Source organism: Hippoglossus stenolepis, chromosome 10 (genome assembly GCF_022539355.2).
Source record: "Hippoglossus stenolepis isolate QCI-W04-F060 chromosome 10, HSTE1.2, whole genome shotgun sequence".
Lineage (NCBI taxonomy): Eukaryota > Metazoa > Chordata > Actinopteri > Pleuronectiformes > Pleuronectidae > Hippoglossus > Hippoglossus stenolepis.
Genome location: NC_061492.1, coordinates 26,542,816 through 26,557,233, shown reverse-complemented (window position 1 = coordinate 26,557,233; position 14,418 = coordinate 26,542,816). Strand labels below are relative to the sequence as shown.

The 14,418-nt window shown below is 46.6% G+C and overlaps 27 non-coding genes and 3 pseudogenes across 27 annotated transcripts; all 30 read left to right on the top strand.

The window, feature by feature from the left end:
• On the top strand, positions 1-156 carry LOC124853070 (annotated as a pseudogene).
• Positions 157-655: 499 nt separating this feature from the next.
• On the top strand, positions 656-768 carry LOC124853191. The gene has a single exon (XR_007033534.1). It is a non-coding gene; the product is annotated as a U5 spliceosomal RNA (small nuclear RNA).
• A 176-nt stretch (positions 769-944) lies between these two features.
• Positions 945-1,135, top strand: LOC124854257. Its single transcript, XR_007034501.1, has one exon. It is a non-coding gene; the product is annotated as a U2 spliceosomal RNA (small nuclear RNA).
• Positions 1,136-1,636: 501 nt separating this feature from the next.
• LOC124853561 lies at positions 1,637-1,747 on the top strand. The gene has a single exon (XR_007033902.1). It is a non-coding gene; the product is annotated as a U5 spliceosomal RNA (small nuclear RNA).
• Positions 1,748-1,923: 176 nt separating this feature from the next.
• On the top strand, positions 1,924-2,112 carry LOC124854390. The gene has a single exon (XR_007034634.1). It is a non-coding gene; the product is annotated as a U2 spliceosomal RNA (small nuclear RNA).
• A 492-nt stretch (positions 2,113-2,604) lies between these two features.
• Positions 2,605-2,712, top strand: LOC124853991 (annotated as a pseudogene).
• A 174-nt stretch (positions 2,713-2,886) lies between these two features.
• On the top strand, positions 2,887-3,076 carry LOC124854156. The gene has a single exon (XR_007034404.1). It is a non-coding gene; the product is annotated as a U2 spliceosomal RNA (small nuclear RNA).
• Positions 3,077-3,575: 499 nt separating this feature from the next.
• Positions 3,576-3,687, top strand: LOC124853402. Its single transcript, XR_007033745.1, has one exon. It is a non-coding gene; the product is annotated as a U5 spliceosomal RNA (small nuclear RNA).
• A 175-nt stretch (positions 3,688-3,862) lies between these two features.
• Positions 3,863-4,052, top strand: LOC124854377. Its single transcript, XR_007034621.1, has one exon. It is a non-coding gene; the product is annotated as a U2 spliceosomal RNA (small nuclear RNA).
• Positions 4,053-4,550: 498 nt separating this feature from the next.
• On the top strand, positions 4,551-4,661 carry LOC124853572. The gene has a single exon (XR_007033913.1). It is a non-coding gene; the product is annotated as a U5 spliceosomal RNA (small nuclear RNA).
• Positions 4,662-4,840: 179 nt separating this feature from the next.
• LOC124854353 lies at positions 4,841-5,027 on the top strand. Its single transcript, XR_007034597.1, has one exon. It is a non-coding gene; the product is annotated as a U2 spliceosomal RNA (small nuclear RNA).
• A 499-nt stretch (positions 5,028-5,526) lies between these two features.
• On the top strand, positions 5,527-5,638 carry LOC124853459. The gene has a single exon (XR_007033802.1). It is a non-coding gene; the product is annotated as a U5 spliceosomal RNA (small nuclear RNA).
• Positions 5,639-5,811: 173 nt separating this feature from the next.
• Positions 5,812-6,001, top strand: LOC124854394. The gene has a single exon (XR_007034638.1). It is a non-coding gene; the product is annotated as a U2 spliceosomal RNA (small nuclear RNA).
• Positions 6,002-6,499: 498 nt separating this feature from the next.
• Positions 6,500-6,612, top strand: LOC124853190. Its single transcript, XR_007033533.1, has one exon. It is a non-coding gene; the product is annotated as a U5 spliceosomal RNA (small nuclear RNA).
• A 177-nt stretch (positions 6,613-6,789) lies between these two features.
• On the top strand, positions 6,790-6,980 carry LOC124853630. The gene has a single exon (XR_007033970.1). It is a non-coding gene; the product is annotated as a U2 spliceosomal RNA (small nuclear RNA).
• A 500-nt stretch (positions 6,981-7,480) lies between these two features.
• LOC124853401 lies at positions 7,481-7,592 on the top strand. The gene has a single exon (XR_007033744.1). It is a non-coding gene; the product is annotated as a U5 spliceosomal RNA (small nuclear RNA).
• A 177-nt stretch (positions 7,593-7,769) lies between these two features.
• On the top strand, positions 7,770-7,960 carry LOC124854102. The gene has a single exon (XR_007034351.1). It is a non-coding gene; the product is annotated as a U2 spliceosomal RNA (small nuclear RNA).
• Positions 7,961-8,456: 496 nt separating this feature from the next.
• Positions 8,457-8,566, top strand: LOC124853709. The gene has a single exon (XR_007034048.1). It is a non-coding gene; the product is annotated as a U5 spliceosomal RNA (small nuclear RNA).
• Positions 8,567-8,741: 175 nt separating this feature from the next.
• LOC124854323 lies at positions 8,742-8,932 on the top strand. The gene has a single exon (XR_007034567.1). It is a non-coding gene; the product is annotated as a U2 spliceosomal RNA (small nuclear RNA).
• Positions 8,933-9,433: 501 nt separating this feature from the next.
• Positions 9,434-9,543, top strand: LOC124853529. Its single transcript, XR_007033871.1, has one exon. It is a non-coding gene; the product is annotated as a U5 spliceosomal RNA (small nuclear RNA).
• A 176-nt stretch (positions 9,544-9,719) lies between these two features.
• LOC124854182 lies at positions 9,720-9,909 on the top strand. Its single transcript, XR_007034430.1, has one exon. It is a non-coding gene; the product is annotated as a U2 spliceosomal RNA (small nuclear RNA).
• Positions 9,910-10,405: 496 nt separating this feature from the next.
• On the top strand, positions 10,406-10,516 carry LOC124853511. Its single transcript, XR_007033853.1, has one exon. It is a non-coding gene; the product is annotated as a U5 spliceosomal RNA (small nuclear RNA).
• A 176-nt stretch (positions 10,517-10,692) lies between these two features.
• On the top strand, positions 10,693-10,881 carry LOC124852762. Its single transcript, XR_007033185.1, has one exon. It is a non-coding gene; the product is annotated as a U2 spliceosomal RNA (small nuclear RNA).
• A 501-nt stretch (positions 10,882-11,382) lies between these two features.
• LOC124853189 lies at positions 11,383-11,495 on the top strand. Its single transcript, XR_007033532.1, has one exon. It is a non-coding gene; the product is annotated as a U5 spliceosomal RNA (small nuclear RNA).
• Positions 11,496-11,674: 179 nt separating this feature from the next.
• Positions 11,675-11,861, top strand: LOC124854392. The gene has a single exon (XR_007034636.1). It is a non-coding gene; the product is annotated as a U2 spliceosomal RNA (small nuclear RNA).
• A 499-nt stretch (positions 11,862-12,360) lies between these two features.
• On the top strand, positions 12,361-12,473 carry LOC124853188. The gene has a single exon (XR_007033531.1). It is a non-coding gene; the product is annotated as a U5 spliceosomal RNA (small nuclear RNA).
• A 175-nt stretch (positions 12,474-12,648) lies between these two features.
• LOC124854251 lies at positions 12,649-12,839 on the top strand. The gene has a single exon (XR_007034495.1). It is a non-coding gene; the product is annotated as a U2 spliceosomal RNA (small nuclear RNA).
• Positions 12,840-13,338: 499 nt separating this feature from the next.
• LOC124853186 lies at positions 13,339-13,451 on the top strand. The gene has a single exon (XR_007033529.1). It is a non-coding gene; the product is annotated as a U5 spliceosomal RNA (small nuclear RNA).
• Positions 13,452-13,626: 175 nt separating this feature from the next.
• Positions 13,627-13,818, top strand: LOC124854291. The gene has a single exon (XR_007034535.1). It is a non-coding gene; the product is annotated as a U2 spliceosomal RNA (small nuclear RNA).
• A 503-nt stretch (positions 13,819-14,321) lies between these two features.
• Positions 14,322-14,418, top strand: LOC124854065 (annotated as a pseudogene).

Genomic DNA, 14,418 nt, shown 5'->3' with positions numbered 1-14,418 from the left:
AATCTGTTCTTATCAGTTTAATATCTGATATGTCCTCTATATGAGGACTACATATTAAGCAGATTTTTGGCATGAGGGGCAGAAATTTGGAGCTTGCTCCTTTCTCTCCACGCATCGACCTAGCATTGCAGTGCCGCTGGGAACGGTGCACTCTGTTCTTACCTTGTAGAAAACCAAACACTCAAACAATTGTCGCGTATCAAAAGTGAATTCTACACTGGCTCAATGAAACTGAGGTAACGGCCTGGCACACACAAGTGTGTGAAACCGCTCTGATGGCTCACTGTTTAGTGACGTGACCATGCACGGGTCACAATGAGCTTGAACTGGATTCCAAATTGAGTTAGAAGCGTTTGTCAAGAATGGAAACTTGCTTTCACTCAAGACCTTCTGGGAGACTTGGTGAGAAACCAGAGTCAGCATTTTGGAGCGAATGTAAGTGGTTCAGGATGTATTGCTTAGGCAGGCTTAAAAGCCAATCACAGTAGTCAGGGCAGGAGGTAATAAAGACGTGTATAATTTTGGTTGGCAGATGGGGGCGGGTTGGGAATGTTGCATACTGGGATCTGACATGCGGAAAGCAAAGAGAGGCCTACCGTGAAGGTGGTGATCTGACCGAGAGGCTCCTCTGCTGCTCTCCAACAGAGGGCCATGCTGACTCTGGTTTCTCTTCATAACGCACAAGTCTTTCGCCTTTTACTAAAGACTTCCGTGGAGAGGAACAAACATGAGTTGAATATATTTTTGGCAGGCTTTGCTGTATGGCTGAGCCTTATGAAATTGTGAAAAGTCAAAGAGCTGTCTAGGTCAGAAATCAAGCGCCACAAAGGAGAGCTTGGGCGGAGGTGATAAGCAGCAGCCATTGTTATGCACACCTACGAACGGGGTACCACAACAAGTGAGATTTGTGCCAAGAGCTTGGCGTGACATCCAACACTTGGGGCTTATCGCCTCGGCCTTTTGGCTAAGATCAAGTGTAGTATCTGTTCTTATCAGTTTAATATCTGATATGTCCTCTATATGAGGACTACATATTAAGCAGATTTTGGCATGAGGGGCAGAAATTTGGAGCTTGCTCCTTTCTCTCCACGCATCGACCTAGCATTGCAGTGCCGCTGGGAACGGTGCACTCTGTTCTTACCTTGTAGAAAACCAAACACTCAAACAATTGTCGCGTATCAAAAGTGAATTCTACACTGGCTCAATGAAACTGAGGTAACGGCCTGGCACACACAAGTGTGTGAAACCGCTCTGATGGCTCACTGCTTAGTGACGTGACCATGCACGGGGTCACAATGAGCTTGAACTGGATTCCAAATTGAGTTAGAAGCGTTTGTCAAGAATGGAAACTTGCTTTCACTCAAGACCTTCTGGGAGACTTGGTGAGAAACCAGAGTCAGCATTTTGGAGCGAATGTAAGTGGTTCAGGGATGTATTGCTTAGGCAGGCTTAAAAGCCAATCACAGTAGTCAGGGCAGGAGGTAATAAAGACGGTATAATTTTGGTTGGCAGATGGGGGCGGGTTGGGAATGTTGCATACTGGGATCTGACATGCGGAAAGCAAAGAGAGGCCTACCGTGAAGGTGGTGATTGAGACCGAGAGGCTCCTCTGCTGCTCTCCAACAGAGGGCCATGCTGACTCTGGTTTTCTTCATAACGCACAAGTCTTTCGCCTTTTACTAAAGACTTCCGTGGAGAGGAACAAACATGAGTTGAATATATTTTGGCAGGCTTTGCTGTATGGCTGAGCCTTATGAAATTGTGAAAAGTCAAAGAGCTGTCTAGGTCAGAAATCAAGCGCCACAAAGGAGAGCTTGGGCGGAGGTGATAAGCAGCAGCCATTGTTATGCACACCTACGAACGGGTACCACAACAAGTGAGATTTGTGCCAAGAGTTTGCGGGACATCCAACACTTGGGGCTTATCGCTTCCGGCCTTTGGCTAAGATCAAGTGTAGTATCTGTTCTTATCAGTTTAATATCTGATATGTCCTCTATATGAGGACTACATATTAAGCAGATTTTTGGCATGAGGGGCAGTAATTTGAGCTTGCTCCTTTCTCTCCACGCATCGACCTAGCATTGCAGTGCCGCTGGGAACGGTGCACTCTGTTCTTACCTTGTAGAAAACCAAACACTCAAACAATTGTCGCGTATCAAAAGTGAATTCTACACTGGCTCAATGAAAGAGGTAACGGCCTGGCACACACAAGTGTGTGAAACCGCTCTGATGGCTCACTGTTAGTGACGTGACCATGCACGGGTCACAATGAGCTTGAACTGGATTCCAAATTGAGTTAGAAGCGTTTGTCAAGAATGGAAACTTGCTTTCACTCAAGACCTTCTGGGAGACTTGGTGAGAAACCAGAGTCAGCATTTTGGAGCGAATGTAAGTGGTTCAGGGATGTATTGCTTAGGCAGGCTTAAAAGCCAATCACAGTAGTCAGGCAGGAGGTAATAAAGACGTGTATAATTTTGGTTGGCAGATGGGGCGGGTTGGGAATGTTGCATACTGGGATCTGACATGGAAAGCAAAGAGAGGCCTACCGTGAAGGTGGTGATCAGACGAGAGGCTCCTCTGCTGCTCTCCAACAGAGGGCCATGCTGACTCTGGTTTCTTCATAACGCACAAGTCTTTCGCCTTTACTAAAGACTCGTGGAGAGGAACAAACATGAGTTGAATATATTTTTGGCAGGCTTTGCTGTATGGCTGAGCCTTATGAAATTGTGAAAAGTCAAAGAGCTGTCTAGGTCAGAAATCAAGCGCCACAAAGGAGAGCTTGGGCGGAGGTGATAAGCAGCAGCCATTGTTATGCACACCTACAAGGGGTACCAAACAAGTGAGATTTGTGCCAAGAGCTTGGGTGACATCCAACACTTGGGGCTTATCGCTTCTCGGCCTTTGGCTAAGATCAAGTGTAGTATCTGTTCTTATCAGTTTAATATCTGATATGTCCTCTATATGAGGACTACATATTAAGCAGATTTTTGGCATGAGGGGCAGTAATTTGGAGCTTGCTCTTTCTCTCCACGCATCGACCTAGCATTGCAGTGCCGCTGGGAACGGTGCACCCTGTTCTTACCTTGTAGAAAACCAAACACTCAAACAATTGTCGCGTATCAAAAGTGAATTCTACACTGGCTCAATGAAACTGAGGTAACGGCCTGGCACACACAAGTGTGTGAAACCGCTCTGATGGCTCACTGCTTAGTGACGTGACCATGCACGGGGTCACAATGAGCTTGAACTGGATTCCAAATTGAGTTAGAAGCGTTTGTCAAGAATGGAAACTTGCTTTCACTCAAGACCTTCTGGGAGACTTGGTGAGAAACCAGAGTCAGCATTTTGGAGCGAATGTAAGTGGTTCAGGGATGTATTGCTTAGGCAGGCTTAAAAGCCAATCACAGTAGTCAGGGCAGGAGGTAATAAAGACGTGTATAATTTTGGTTGGCAGATGGGCGGGTTGGGAATGTTGCATACTGGGATCTGACATGCGGAAAGCAAAGAGAGGCCTACCGTGAAGGTGGTGATCAGACCGAGAGGCTCCTCTGCTGCTCTCCAACAGAGGGCCATGCTGACTCTGGTTTCTCTTCATAACGCACAAGTCTTTCGCCTTTACTAAAGACTTCCGTGGAGAGGAACAAACATGAGTTGAATATATTTTTGGCAGGCTTTGCTGTATGGCTGAGCCTTATGAAATTGTGAAAAGTCAAAGAGCTGTCTAGGTCAGAAATCAAGCGCCACAAAGGAGAGCTTGGGGGAGGTGATAAGCAGCAGCCATTGTTATGCACACCTACGAACGGGTACCACAACAAGTGAGATTTGTGCCAAGAGCTTGGCGTGGACATCCAACACTTGGGGCTTATCGCTCTCGGCCTTTGGCTAAGATCAAGTGTAGTATCTGTTCTTATCAGTTTAATATCTGATATGTCCTCTATATGAGGACTACATATTAAGCAGATTTTTGGCATGAGGGCAGTAATTTGAGCTTGCTCCTTTCTCTCCACGCATCGACCTAGCATTGCAGTGCTGCTGGGAACGGTGCACTCTGTTCTTACCTTGTAGAAAACCAAACACTCAAACAATTGTCGCGTATCAAAAGTGAATTCTACACTGGCTCAATGAAACTGAGGTAACGGCCTGGCACACACAAGTGTGTGAAACCGCTCTGATGGCTCACTGCTTAGTGACGTGACCATGCACGGGTCACAATGAGCTTGAACTGGATTCCAAATTGAGTTAGAAGCGTTTGTCAAGAATGGAAACTTGCTTTCACTCAAGACCTTCTGGGAGACTTGGTGAGAAACCAGAGTCAGCATTTTGGAGCGAATGTAAGTGGTTCAGGGATGTATTGCTTAGGCAGGCTTAAAAGCCAATCACAGTAGTCAGGCAGGAGGTAATAAAGACGTGTATAATTTTGGTTGGCAGATGGGGGCGGGTTGGGAATGTTGCATACTGGGATCTGACATGCGAAGCAAAGAGAGGCCTACCGTGAAGGTGGTGACTGTGACCGAGAGGCTCCTCTGCTGCTCTCCAACAGAGGGCCATGCTGACTCTGGTTTCTCTTCATAACGCACAAGTCTTTCGCCTTTACTAAAGACTTCCGTGGAGAGGAACAACATGAGTTGAATATATTTTTGGCAGGCTTTGCTGTATGGCTGAGCCTATGAAATTGTGAAAAGTCAAAGAGCTGTCTAGGTCAGGAAATCAAGCGCCACAAAGGAGAGCTTGGGCGGAGGTGATAAGCAGCAGCCATTGTTATGCACACCTACGAACGGGGTACCACAACAAGTGAGATTTTTGCCAAGAGCTTGGCGTGGACATCCAACACTTGGGGCTTATCGCTCGGCCTTTTGGCTAAGATCAAGTGTAGTATCTGTTCTTATCAGTTTAATATCTGATATGTCCTCTATATGAGGACTACATATTAAGCAGATTTTTGCATGAGGGGCAGAAATTTGGAGCTTGCTCCTTTCTTCCACGCATCGACCTAGCATTGCAGTGTCGCTGGGAACGGTGCACTCTGTTCTTACCTTGTAGAAAACCAAACACTCAAACAATTGTCGCGTATCAAAAGTGAATTCACACTGGCTCAATGAAAGTGAGGTAACGGCCTGGCACACACAAGTGTGTGAAACCGCTCTGATGGCTCACTGCTTAGTGACGTGACCATGCACGGGTCACAATGAGCTTGAACTGGATTCCAAATTGAGTTAGAAGCGTTTGTCAAGAATGGAAACTTGCTTTCACTCAAGACCTTCTGGGAGACTTGGTGAGAAACCAGAGTCAGCATTTTGGAGCGAATGTAAGTGGTTCAGGGATGTATTGCTTAGGCAGGCTTAAAAGCCAATCACAGTAGTCAGGGCAGGAGGTAATAAAGACGTGTATAATTTTGGTTGGCAGATGGGGGCGGTTGGAAATGTTGCATACTGGGATCTGACATGCGGAAAGCAAAGAGAGGCCTACCGTGAAGGTGGTGACCATGACCGAGAGGCTCCTCTGCTGCTCTCCAACAGAGGGCCATGCTGACTCTGGTTTCTCTTCATAACGCACAAGTCTTTCGCCTTTACTAAAGACTTCCGTGGAGAGGAACAAACATGAGTTGAATATATTTTTGGCAGGCTTTGCGGTATGGCTGAGCCTTATGAAATTGTGAAAGTCAAAGAGCTGTCTAGGTCAGAAATCAAGCGCCACAAAGGAGAGCTTGGGCGGAGGTGATAAGCAGCAGCCATTGTTATGCACACCTACGAACGGTACCACAACAAGTGAGATTTGTGCCAAGAGCTGACGTGGACATCCAACACTTGGGGCTTATCGCCTCGGCCTTTGGCTAAGATCAAGTGTAGTATCTGTTCTTATCAGTTTAATATCTGATATGTCCTCTATATGAGGACTACATATTAAGCAGATTTTGGCATGAGGGGCAGTAATTTGGAGCTTGCTCCTTTCTCTCCACGCATCGACCTAGCATTGCAGTGCTGCTGGGAACGGTGCACTCTGTTCTTACCTTGTAGAAAACCAAACACTCAAACAATTGTCGCGTATCAAAAGTGAATTCTACACTGGCTCAATGAAACTGAGGTAACGGCCTGGCACACACAAGTGTGTGAAACCGCTCTGATGGCTCACTGCTTAGTGACGTGACCATGCACGGGTCACAATGAGCTTGAACTGGATTCCAAATTGAGTTAGAAGCGTTTGTCAAGAATGGAAACTTGCTTTCACTCAAGACCTTCTGGGAGACTTGGTGAGAAACCAGAGTCAGCATTTTGGAGCGAATGTAAGTGGTTCAGGGATGTATTGTTAGGCAGGCTTAAAAGCCAATCACAGTAGTCAGGGCAGGAGGTAATAAAGACGTGTATAATTTTGGTTGGCAGATGGGGGCGGGTTGGGAATGTTGCATACTGGGATCTGACATGGAAAGCAAAGAGAGGCCTACCGTGAAGGTGGTGACTGTGACCGAGAGGCTCCTCTGCTGCTCTCCAACAGAGGGCCATGCTGACTCTGGTTTCTCTTCATAACGCACAAGTCTTTCGCCTTTTACTAAAGACTTCCGTGGAGAGGAACAAACATGAGTTGAATATATTTTTGGCAGGCTTTGCTGTATGGCTGAGCCTTATGAAATTGTGAAAAGTCAAAGAGCTGTCTAGGTCAGAAATCAAGCGCCACAAAGGAGAGCTTGGGCGGAGGTGATAAGCAGCAGCCATTGTTATGCACACCTACGAACGGGTACCACAACAAGTGAGATTTGTGCCAAGAGCTTGGCGGGACATCCAACACTTGGGGCTTATCGCTTCTCGGCCTTTGGCTAAGATCAAGTGTAGTATCTGTTCTTATCAGTTTAATATCTGATATGTCCTCTATATGAGGACTACATATTAAGCAGATTTTTGGCATGAGGGGCAGAAATTTGGAGCTTGCTCCTTTCTCTCCACGCATCGACCTAGCATTGCAGTGCCGCTGGGAACGGTGCACTCTGTTCTTACCTTGTAGAAAACCAAACACTCAAACAATTGTCGCGTATCAAAAGTGAATTCTACACTGGCTCAATGAAACTGAGGTAACGGCCTGGCACACACAAGTGTGTGAAACCGCTCTGATGGCTCACTGCTTAGTGACGTGACCATGCACGGGTCACAATGAGCTTGAACTGGATTCCAAATTGAGTTAGAAGCATTTGTCAAGAATGGAAACTTGCTTTCACTCAAGACCTCTGGGAGACTTGGTGAGAAACCAGAGTCAGCATTTTGGAGCGAATGTAAGTGGTTCAGGGATGTATTGCTTAGGCAGGCTTAAAAGCCAATCACAGTAGTCAGGGCAGGAGGTAATAAAGACGTGTATAATTTTGGCTGGCAGATGGGGGCGGGTTGGGAATGTTGCATACTGGGATCTGACATGCGGAAAGCAAAGAGAGGCCTACCGTGAAGGTGGTGACCATGACCGAGAGGCTCCTCTGCTGCTCTCCAACAGAGGGCCATGCTGACTCTGGTTTCTCTTCATAACGCACAAGTCTTTCGCCTTTACTAAAGACTTCCGTGGAGAGGAACAAACATGAGTTGAATATATTTTTGGCAGGCTTTGCTGTATGGCTGAGCCTTATGAAATTGTGAAAAGTCAAAGAGCTGTCTAGGTCAGAAATCAAGCGCCACAAAGGAGAGCTTGGGCGGAGGTGATAAGCAGCAGCCATTGTTATGCACACCTACGAACGGGTACCACAACAAGTGAGATTTGTGCCAAGAGCTTGGCGTGACATCCAATACTTGGGGCTTATCGCTTCTCGGCCTTTGGCTAAGATCAAGTGTAGTATCTGTTCTTATCAGTTTAATATCTGATATGTCCTCTATATGAGGACTACATATTAAGCAGATTTTTGGCATGAGGGGCAGAAATTTGGAGCTTGCTCCTCTCTCTCCACGCATCGACCTAGCATTGCAGTGCCGCTGGGAACGGTGCACTCTGTTCTTACCTTGTAGAAAACCAAACACTGAAACAATTGTCGCTATCAAAAGTGAATTCTACACTGGCTCAATGAAACTGAGGTAACGGCCTGGCACACACAAGTGTGTGAAACCGCTCTGATGGCTCACTGCTTAGTGACGTGACCATGCACGGGTCACAATGAGCTTGAACTGGATTCCAAATTGAGTTAGAAGCGTTTGTCAAGAATGGAAACTTGCTTTCACTCAAGACCTTCTGGGAGACTTGGTGAGAAACCAGAGTCAGCATTTTGGAGCGAATGTAAGTGGTTCAGGGATGTATTGCTTAGGCAGGCTTAAAAGCCAATCACAGTAGTCAGGGCAGGAGGTAATAAAGACGTGTATAATTTTGGTTGAGCAGATGGGGGCGGGTTGGGAATGTTGCATACTGGGATCTGACATGAAAGCAAGAGAGGCCTACCGTGAAGGTGGTGATCAGACCGAGAGGCTCCTCTGCTGCTCTCCAACAGAGGGCCATGCTGACTCTGGTTTCTCTTCATAACGCAAGTCTTTCGCCTTTACTAAAGATTTCCGTGGAGAGGAACAAACATGAGTTGAATATATTTTTGGCAGGCTTTGTTGTATGGCTGAGCCTTATGAAATTGTGAAAAGTCAAAGAGCTGTCTAGGTCAGAAATCAAGCGCCACAAAGGAGAGCTTGGGCGGAGGTGATAAGCAGCAGCCATTGTTATGCACACCTACGAACGGGTACCACAACAAGTGAGATTTGTGCCAAGAGCTTGGCGTGACATCCAACACTTGGGGCTTATCGCCTCGGCCTTTGGCTAAGATCAAGTGTAGTATCTGTTCTTATCAGTTTAATATCTGATATGTCCTCTATATGAGGACTACATATTAAGCAGATTTTTGGCATGAGGGGCAGTAATTTGGAGCTTGCTCCTTTCTCTCCACGCATCGACCTAGCATTGCAGTGCCGCTGGGAACGGTGCACTCTGTTCTTACCTTGTAGAAAACCAAACACTCAAACAATTGTCGCGTATCAAAAGTGAATTCTACACTGGCTCAATGAAACTGAGGTAACGGCCTGGCACACACAAGTGTGTGAAACCGCCTGATGGCTCACTGCTTAGTGACGTGACCATGCACGGGGTCACAATGAGCTTGAACTGGATTCCAAATTGAGTTAGAAGCATTTGTCAAGAATGGAAACTTGCTTTCACTCAAGACCTTCTGGGAGACTTGGTGAGAAACCAGAGTCAGCATTTTGGAGCGAATGTAAGTGGTTCAGGGATGTATTGCTTAGGCAGGCTTAAAAGCCAATCACAGTAGTCAGGGCAGGAGGTAATAAAGACGTGTATAATTTTGGTTGGCAGATGGGGGCGGGTCGGGAATGTTGCATACTGGGATCTGACATGCGGAAAGCAAAGAGAGGCCTACCGTGAAGGTGGTGACTGTGACCGAGAGGCTCCTCTGCTGCTCTCCAACAGAGGGCCATGCTGACTCTGGTTTCTCTTCATAACGCACAAGTCTTTCGCTTTTACTAAAGACTTCCGTGGAGAGGAACAAACATGAGTTGAATATTTTTGGCAGGCTTTGCTGTATGGCTGAGCCTTATGAAATTGTGAAAAGTCAAAGAGCTGTCTAGGTCAGAAATCAAGCGCCACAAAGGAGAGCTTGGGCGGAGGTGATAGCAGCAGCCATTGTTATGCACACCTACGAACGGGTACCACAACAAGTGAGATTTGTGCCAAGAGCTTGCGTGGACATCCAACACTTGGGGCTTATCGCTTCTCGGCCTTTTGGCTAAGATCATGTAGTATCTGTTCTTATCAGTTTAATATCTGATATGTCCTCTATATGAGGACTACATATTAAGCAGATTTTTGGCATGAGGGGCAGAAATTTGGAGCTTGCTCCTTTCTCTCCACGCATCGACCTAGCATTGCAGTGCCGCTGGGAACGGTGCACTCTGTTCTTACCTTGTAGAAAACCAAACACTCAAACAATTGTCGCGTATCAAAAGTGAATTCTACACTGGCTCAATGAAAGTGAGGTAACGGCCTGGCACACACAAGTGTGTGAAACCGCTCTGATGGCTCACTGCTTAGTGACGTGACCATGCACGGGGTCACAATGAGCTTGAACTGGATTCCAAATTGAGTTAGAAGCGTTTGTCAAGAATGGAAACTTGCTTTCACTCAAGACCTTCTGGGAGACTTGGTGAGAAACCAGAGTCAGCATTTTGGAGCGAATGTAAGTGGTTCAGGGATGTATTGCTTAGGCAGGCTTAAAAGCCAATCACAGTAGTCAGGCAGGAGGTAATAAAGACGTGTATAATTTTGTTGGCAGATGGGGCGGGTTGGGAATGTTGCATACTGGGATCTGACATGGAAAGCAAAGAGAGGCCTACCGTGAAGGTGGTGACTGTGACCGAGAGGCTCCTCTGCTGCTCTCCAACAGAGGCCATGCTGACTCTGGTTTCTCTTCATAACGCACAAGTCTTTCGCCTTTACTAAAGACTTCCGTGGAGAGGAACAAACATGAGTTGAATATATTTTGGCAGGCTTTGCTGTATGGCTGAGCCTTATGAAATTGTGAAAAGTCAAAGAGCTGTCTAGGTCAGAAATCAAGCGCCACAAAGGAGAGCTTGGGCGGAGGTGATAAGCAGCAGCCATTGTTATGCACACCTACGAACGGGGTACCACAACAAGTGAGATTTGTGCCAAGAGCTTGGCGTGACATCCAACACTTGGGGCTTATCGCCTCGGCCTTTTGGCTAAGATCAAGTGTAGTATCTGTTCTTATCAGTTTATATCTGATATGTCCTCTATATGAGGACTACATATTAAGCAGATTTTTGGCATGAGGGCAGTAATTTGAGCTTGCTCCTTTCTCTCCACGCATCGACCTAGCATTGCAGTGCCGCTGGGAACGGTGCACTCTGTTCTTACCTTGTAGAAAACCAAACACTCAAACAATTGTCGCGTATCAAAAGTGAATTCTACACTGGCTCAATGAAACTGAGGTAACGGCCTGGCACACACAAGTGTGTGAAACCGCTCTGATGGCTCACTGCTTTGTGACGTGACCATGCACGGGGTCACAATGAGCTTGAACTGGATTCCAAATTGAGTTAGAAGCGTTTGTCAAGAATGGAAACTTGCTTTCACTCAAGACCTTCTGGGAGACTTGGTGAGAAACCAGAGTCAGCATTTTGGAGCGAATGTAAGTGGTTCAGGGATGTATTGCTTAGGCAGGCTTAAAAGCCAATCACAGTAGTCAGGGCAGGAGGTAATAAAGACGTGTATAATTTTGGTTGGCAGATGGGGCGGGTTGGGAATGTTGCATACTGGGATCTGACATGCGGAAAGCAAAGAGAGGCCTACCGTGAAGGTGGTGACTGTGACCGAGAGGCTCCTCTGCTGCTCTCCAACAGAGGGCCATGCTGACTCTGGTTTCTCTTCATAACGCACAAGTCTTTCGCCTTTTACTAAAGACTTCCGTGGAGAGGAACAAACATGAGTTGAATATATTTTTGGCAGGCTTTGCTGTATGGCTGAGCCTTATGAAATTGTGAAAAGTCAAAGAGCTGTCTAGGTCAGAAATCAAGCGCCACAAAGGAGAGCTTGGGCGGAGGTGATAAGCAGCAGCCATTGTTATGCACACCTACGAACGGGGTACCACAACAAGTGAGATTTGTGCCAAGAGCTTGGCGTGGACATCCAACACTTGGGGCTTATCGCTTCTCGGCCTTTGGCTAAGATCAAGTGTAGTATCTGTTCTTATCAGTTTAATATCTGATATGTCCTCTATATGAGGACTACATATTAAGCAGATTTTGGCATGAGGGCAGAAATTTGAGCTTGCTCCTTTCTCTCCACGCATCGACCTAGCATTGCAGTGCGCTGGGAACGGTGCACTCTGTTCTTACCTTGTAGAAAACCAAACACTCAAACAATTGTCGCGTATCAAAAGTGAATTCTACACTGGCTCAATGAAACTGAGGTAACGGCCTGGCACACACAAGTGTGTGAAACCGCTCTGATGGCTCACTGCTTAGTGACGTGACCATGCACGGGGTCACAATGAGCTTGAACTGGATTCCAAATTGAGTTAGAAGCGTTTGTCAAGAATGGAAACTTGCTTTCACTCAAGACCTTCTGGGAGACTTGGTGAGAAACCAGAGTCAGCATTTTGGAGCGAATGTAAGTGGTTCAGGGATGTATTGCTTAGGCAGGCTTAAAAGCCAATCACAGTAGTCAGGGCAGGAGGTAATAAAGACGTGTATAATTTTGGTTGGCAGATGGGGCCGGTTGGGAATGTTGCATACTGGGATCTGACATGCGGAAAGCAAAGAGAGGCCTACCGTGAAGGTGGTGACTGTGACCGAGGCTCCTCTGCTGCTCTCCAACAGAGGGCCATGCTGACTCTGGTTTCTCTTCATAACGCACAAGTCTTTCGCCTTTTACTAAAGACTTCCGTGGAGAGGAACAAACATGAGTTGAATATATTTTTGGCAGGCTTTGCTGTATGGCTGAGCCTTATGAAATTGTGAAAAGTCAAAGAGCTGTCTAGGTCAGAAATCAAGCGCCACAAAGGAGAGCTTGGGCGGAGGTGATAAGCAGCAGCCATTGTTATGCACACCTACGAACGGGGTACCACAACAAGTGAGATTTGTGCCAAGAGCTTGCGTGACATCCAACACTTGGGGCTTATCGTTCTCGGCCTTTTGGCTAAGATCAAGTGTAGTATCTGTTCTTATCAGTTTAATATCTGATATGTCCTCTATATGAGGACTACATATTGCAGATTTTTGGCATGAGGGGCAGAAATTTGGAGCTTGCTCCTTTCTCTCCACGCATCGACCTAGCATTGCAGTGCCGCTGGGAACGGTGCACCTGTTCTTACCTTGTAGAAAACCAAACACTCAAACAATTGTCGCATATCAAAAGTGAATTCTACACTGGCTCAATGAAACTGAGGTAACGGCCTGGCACACACAAGTGTGTGAAACCGCTCTGATGGCTCACTGCTTAGTGACGTGACCATGCACGGGTCACAATGAGCTTGAACTGGATTCCAAATTGAGTTAGAAGCGTTTGTCAAGAATGGAAACTTGCTTTCACTCAAGACCTTCTGGGAGACTTGGTGAGAAACCAGAGTCAGCATTTTGGAGCGAATGTAAGTGGTTCAGGGATGTATTGCTTAGGCAGGCTTAAAAGCCAATCACAGTAGTCAGGGCAGGAGGTAATAAAGACGTGTATAATTTTGGTTGGCAGATGGGGGCGGGTTGGGAATGTTGCATACTGGGATCTGACATGCGGAAAGCAAAGAGAGGCCTACCGTGAAGGTGGTGATCAGACCGAGAGGCTCCTCTGCTGCTCTCCAACAGAGGGCCATGCTGACTCTGGTTTCTCTTCATAACGCACAAGTCTTTCGCCTTTTACTAAAGACTTCCGTGGAGAGGAACAAACATGAGTTGAATATATTTTTGGCAGGCTTTGCTGTATGGCTGAGCCTTATGAAATTGTGAAAAGTCAAAGAGCTGTCTAGGTCAGAAATCAAGCGCCACAAAGGAGAGCTTGGGCGGAGGTGATAAGCAGCAGCCATTGTTATGCACACCTACGAACGGGTACCACAACAAGTGAGATTTGTGCCAAGAGCTTGGCGTGACATCCAACACTTGGGGCTTATCGCTCTCGGCTTTTGGCTAAGATCAAGTGTAGTATCTGTTCTTATCAGTTTAATATCTGATATGTCCTCTATATGAGGACTACATATTAAGCAGATTTTTGGCATGAGGGGCAGTAATTTGGAGCTTGCTCCTTTCTCTCCACGCATCGACCTAGCATTGCAGTGCCGCTGGGAACGGTGCACTCTGTTCTTACCTTGTAGAAAACCAAACACTCAAACAATTGTCGCGTATCAAAAGTGAATTCTACGCTGGCTCAATGAAACTGAGGTAACGGCCTGGCACACACAAGTGTGTGAAACCGCTCTGATGGCTCACTGCTTAGTGACGTGACCATGCACGGGGTCACAATGAGCTTGAACTGGATTCCAAATTGAGTTAGGAAGCGTTTGTCAAGAATGGAAACTTGCTTTCACTCAAGACCTTCTGGGAGACTTGGTGAGAAACCAGAGTCAGCATTTTGGAGCGAATGTAAGTGGTTCAGGGATGTATTGCTTAGGCAGGCTTAAAAGCCAATCACAGTAGTCAGGGCAGGAGGTAATAAAGACGTGTATAATTTTGGTTGGCAGATGGGGGCGGGTTGGGAATGTTGCATACTGGGATCTGACATGCGGAAAGCAAAGAGAGGCCTACCGTGAAGGTGGTGACTGTGACCGAGAGGCTCCTCTGCTGCTCTCCAACAGAGGGCCATGCTGACTCTGGTTTCTCTTCATAACGCATTTCTGCTTTTACTAAAGACTTCCGTGGAGAGGAACAAACATGAGTTGAATATATTTTTGGCAGGCTTTGC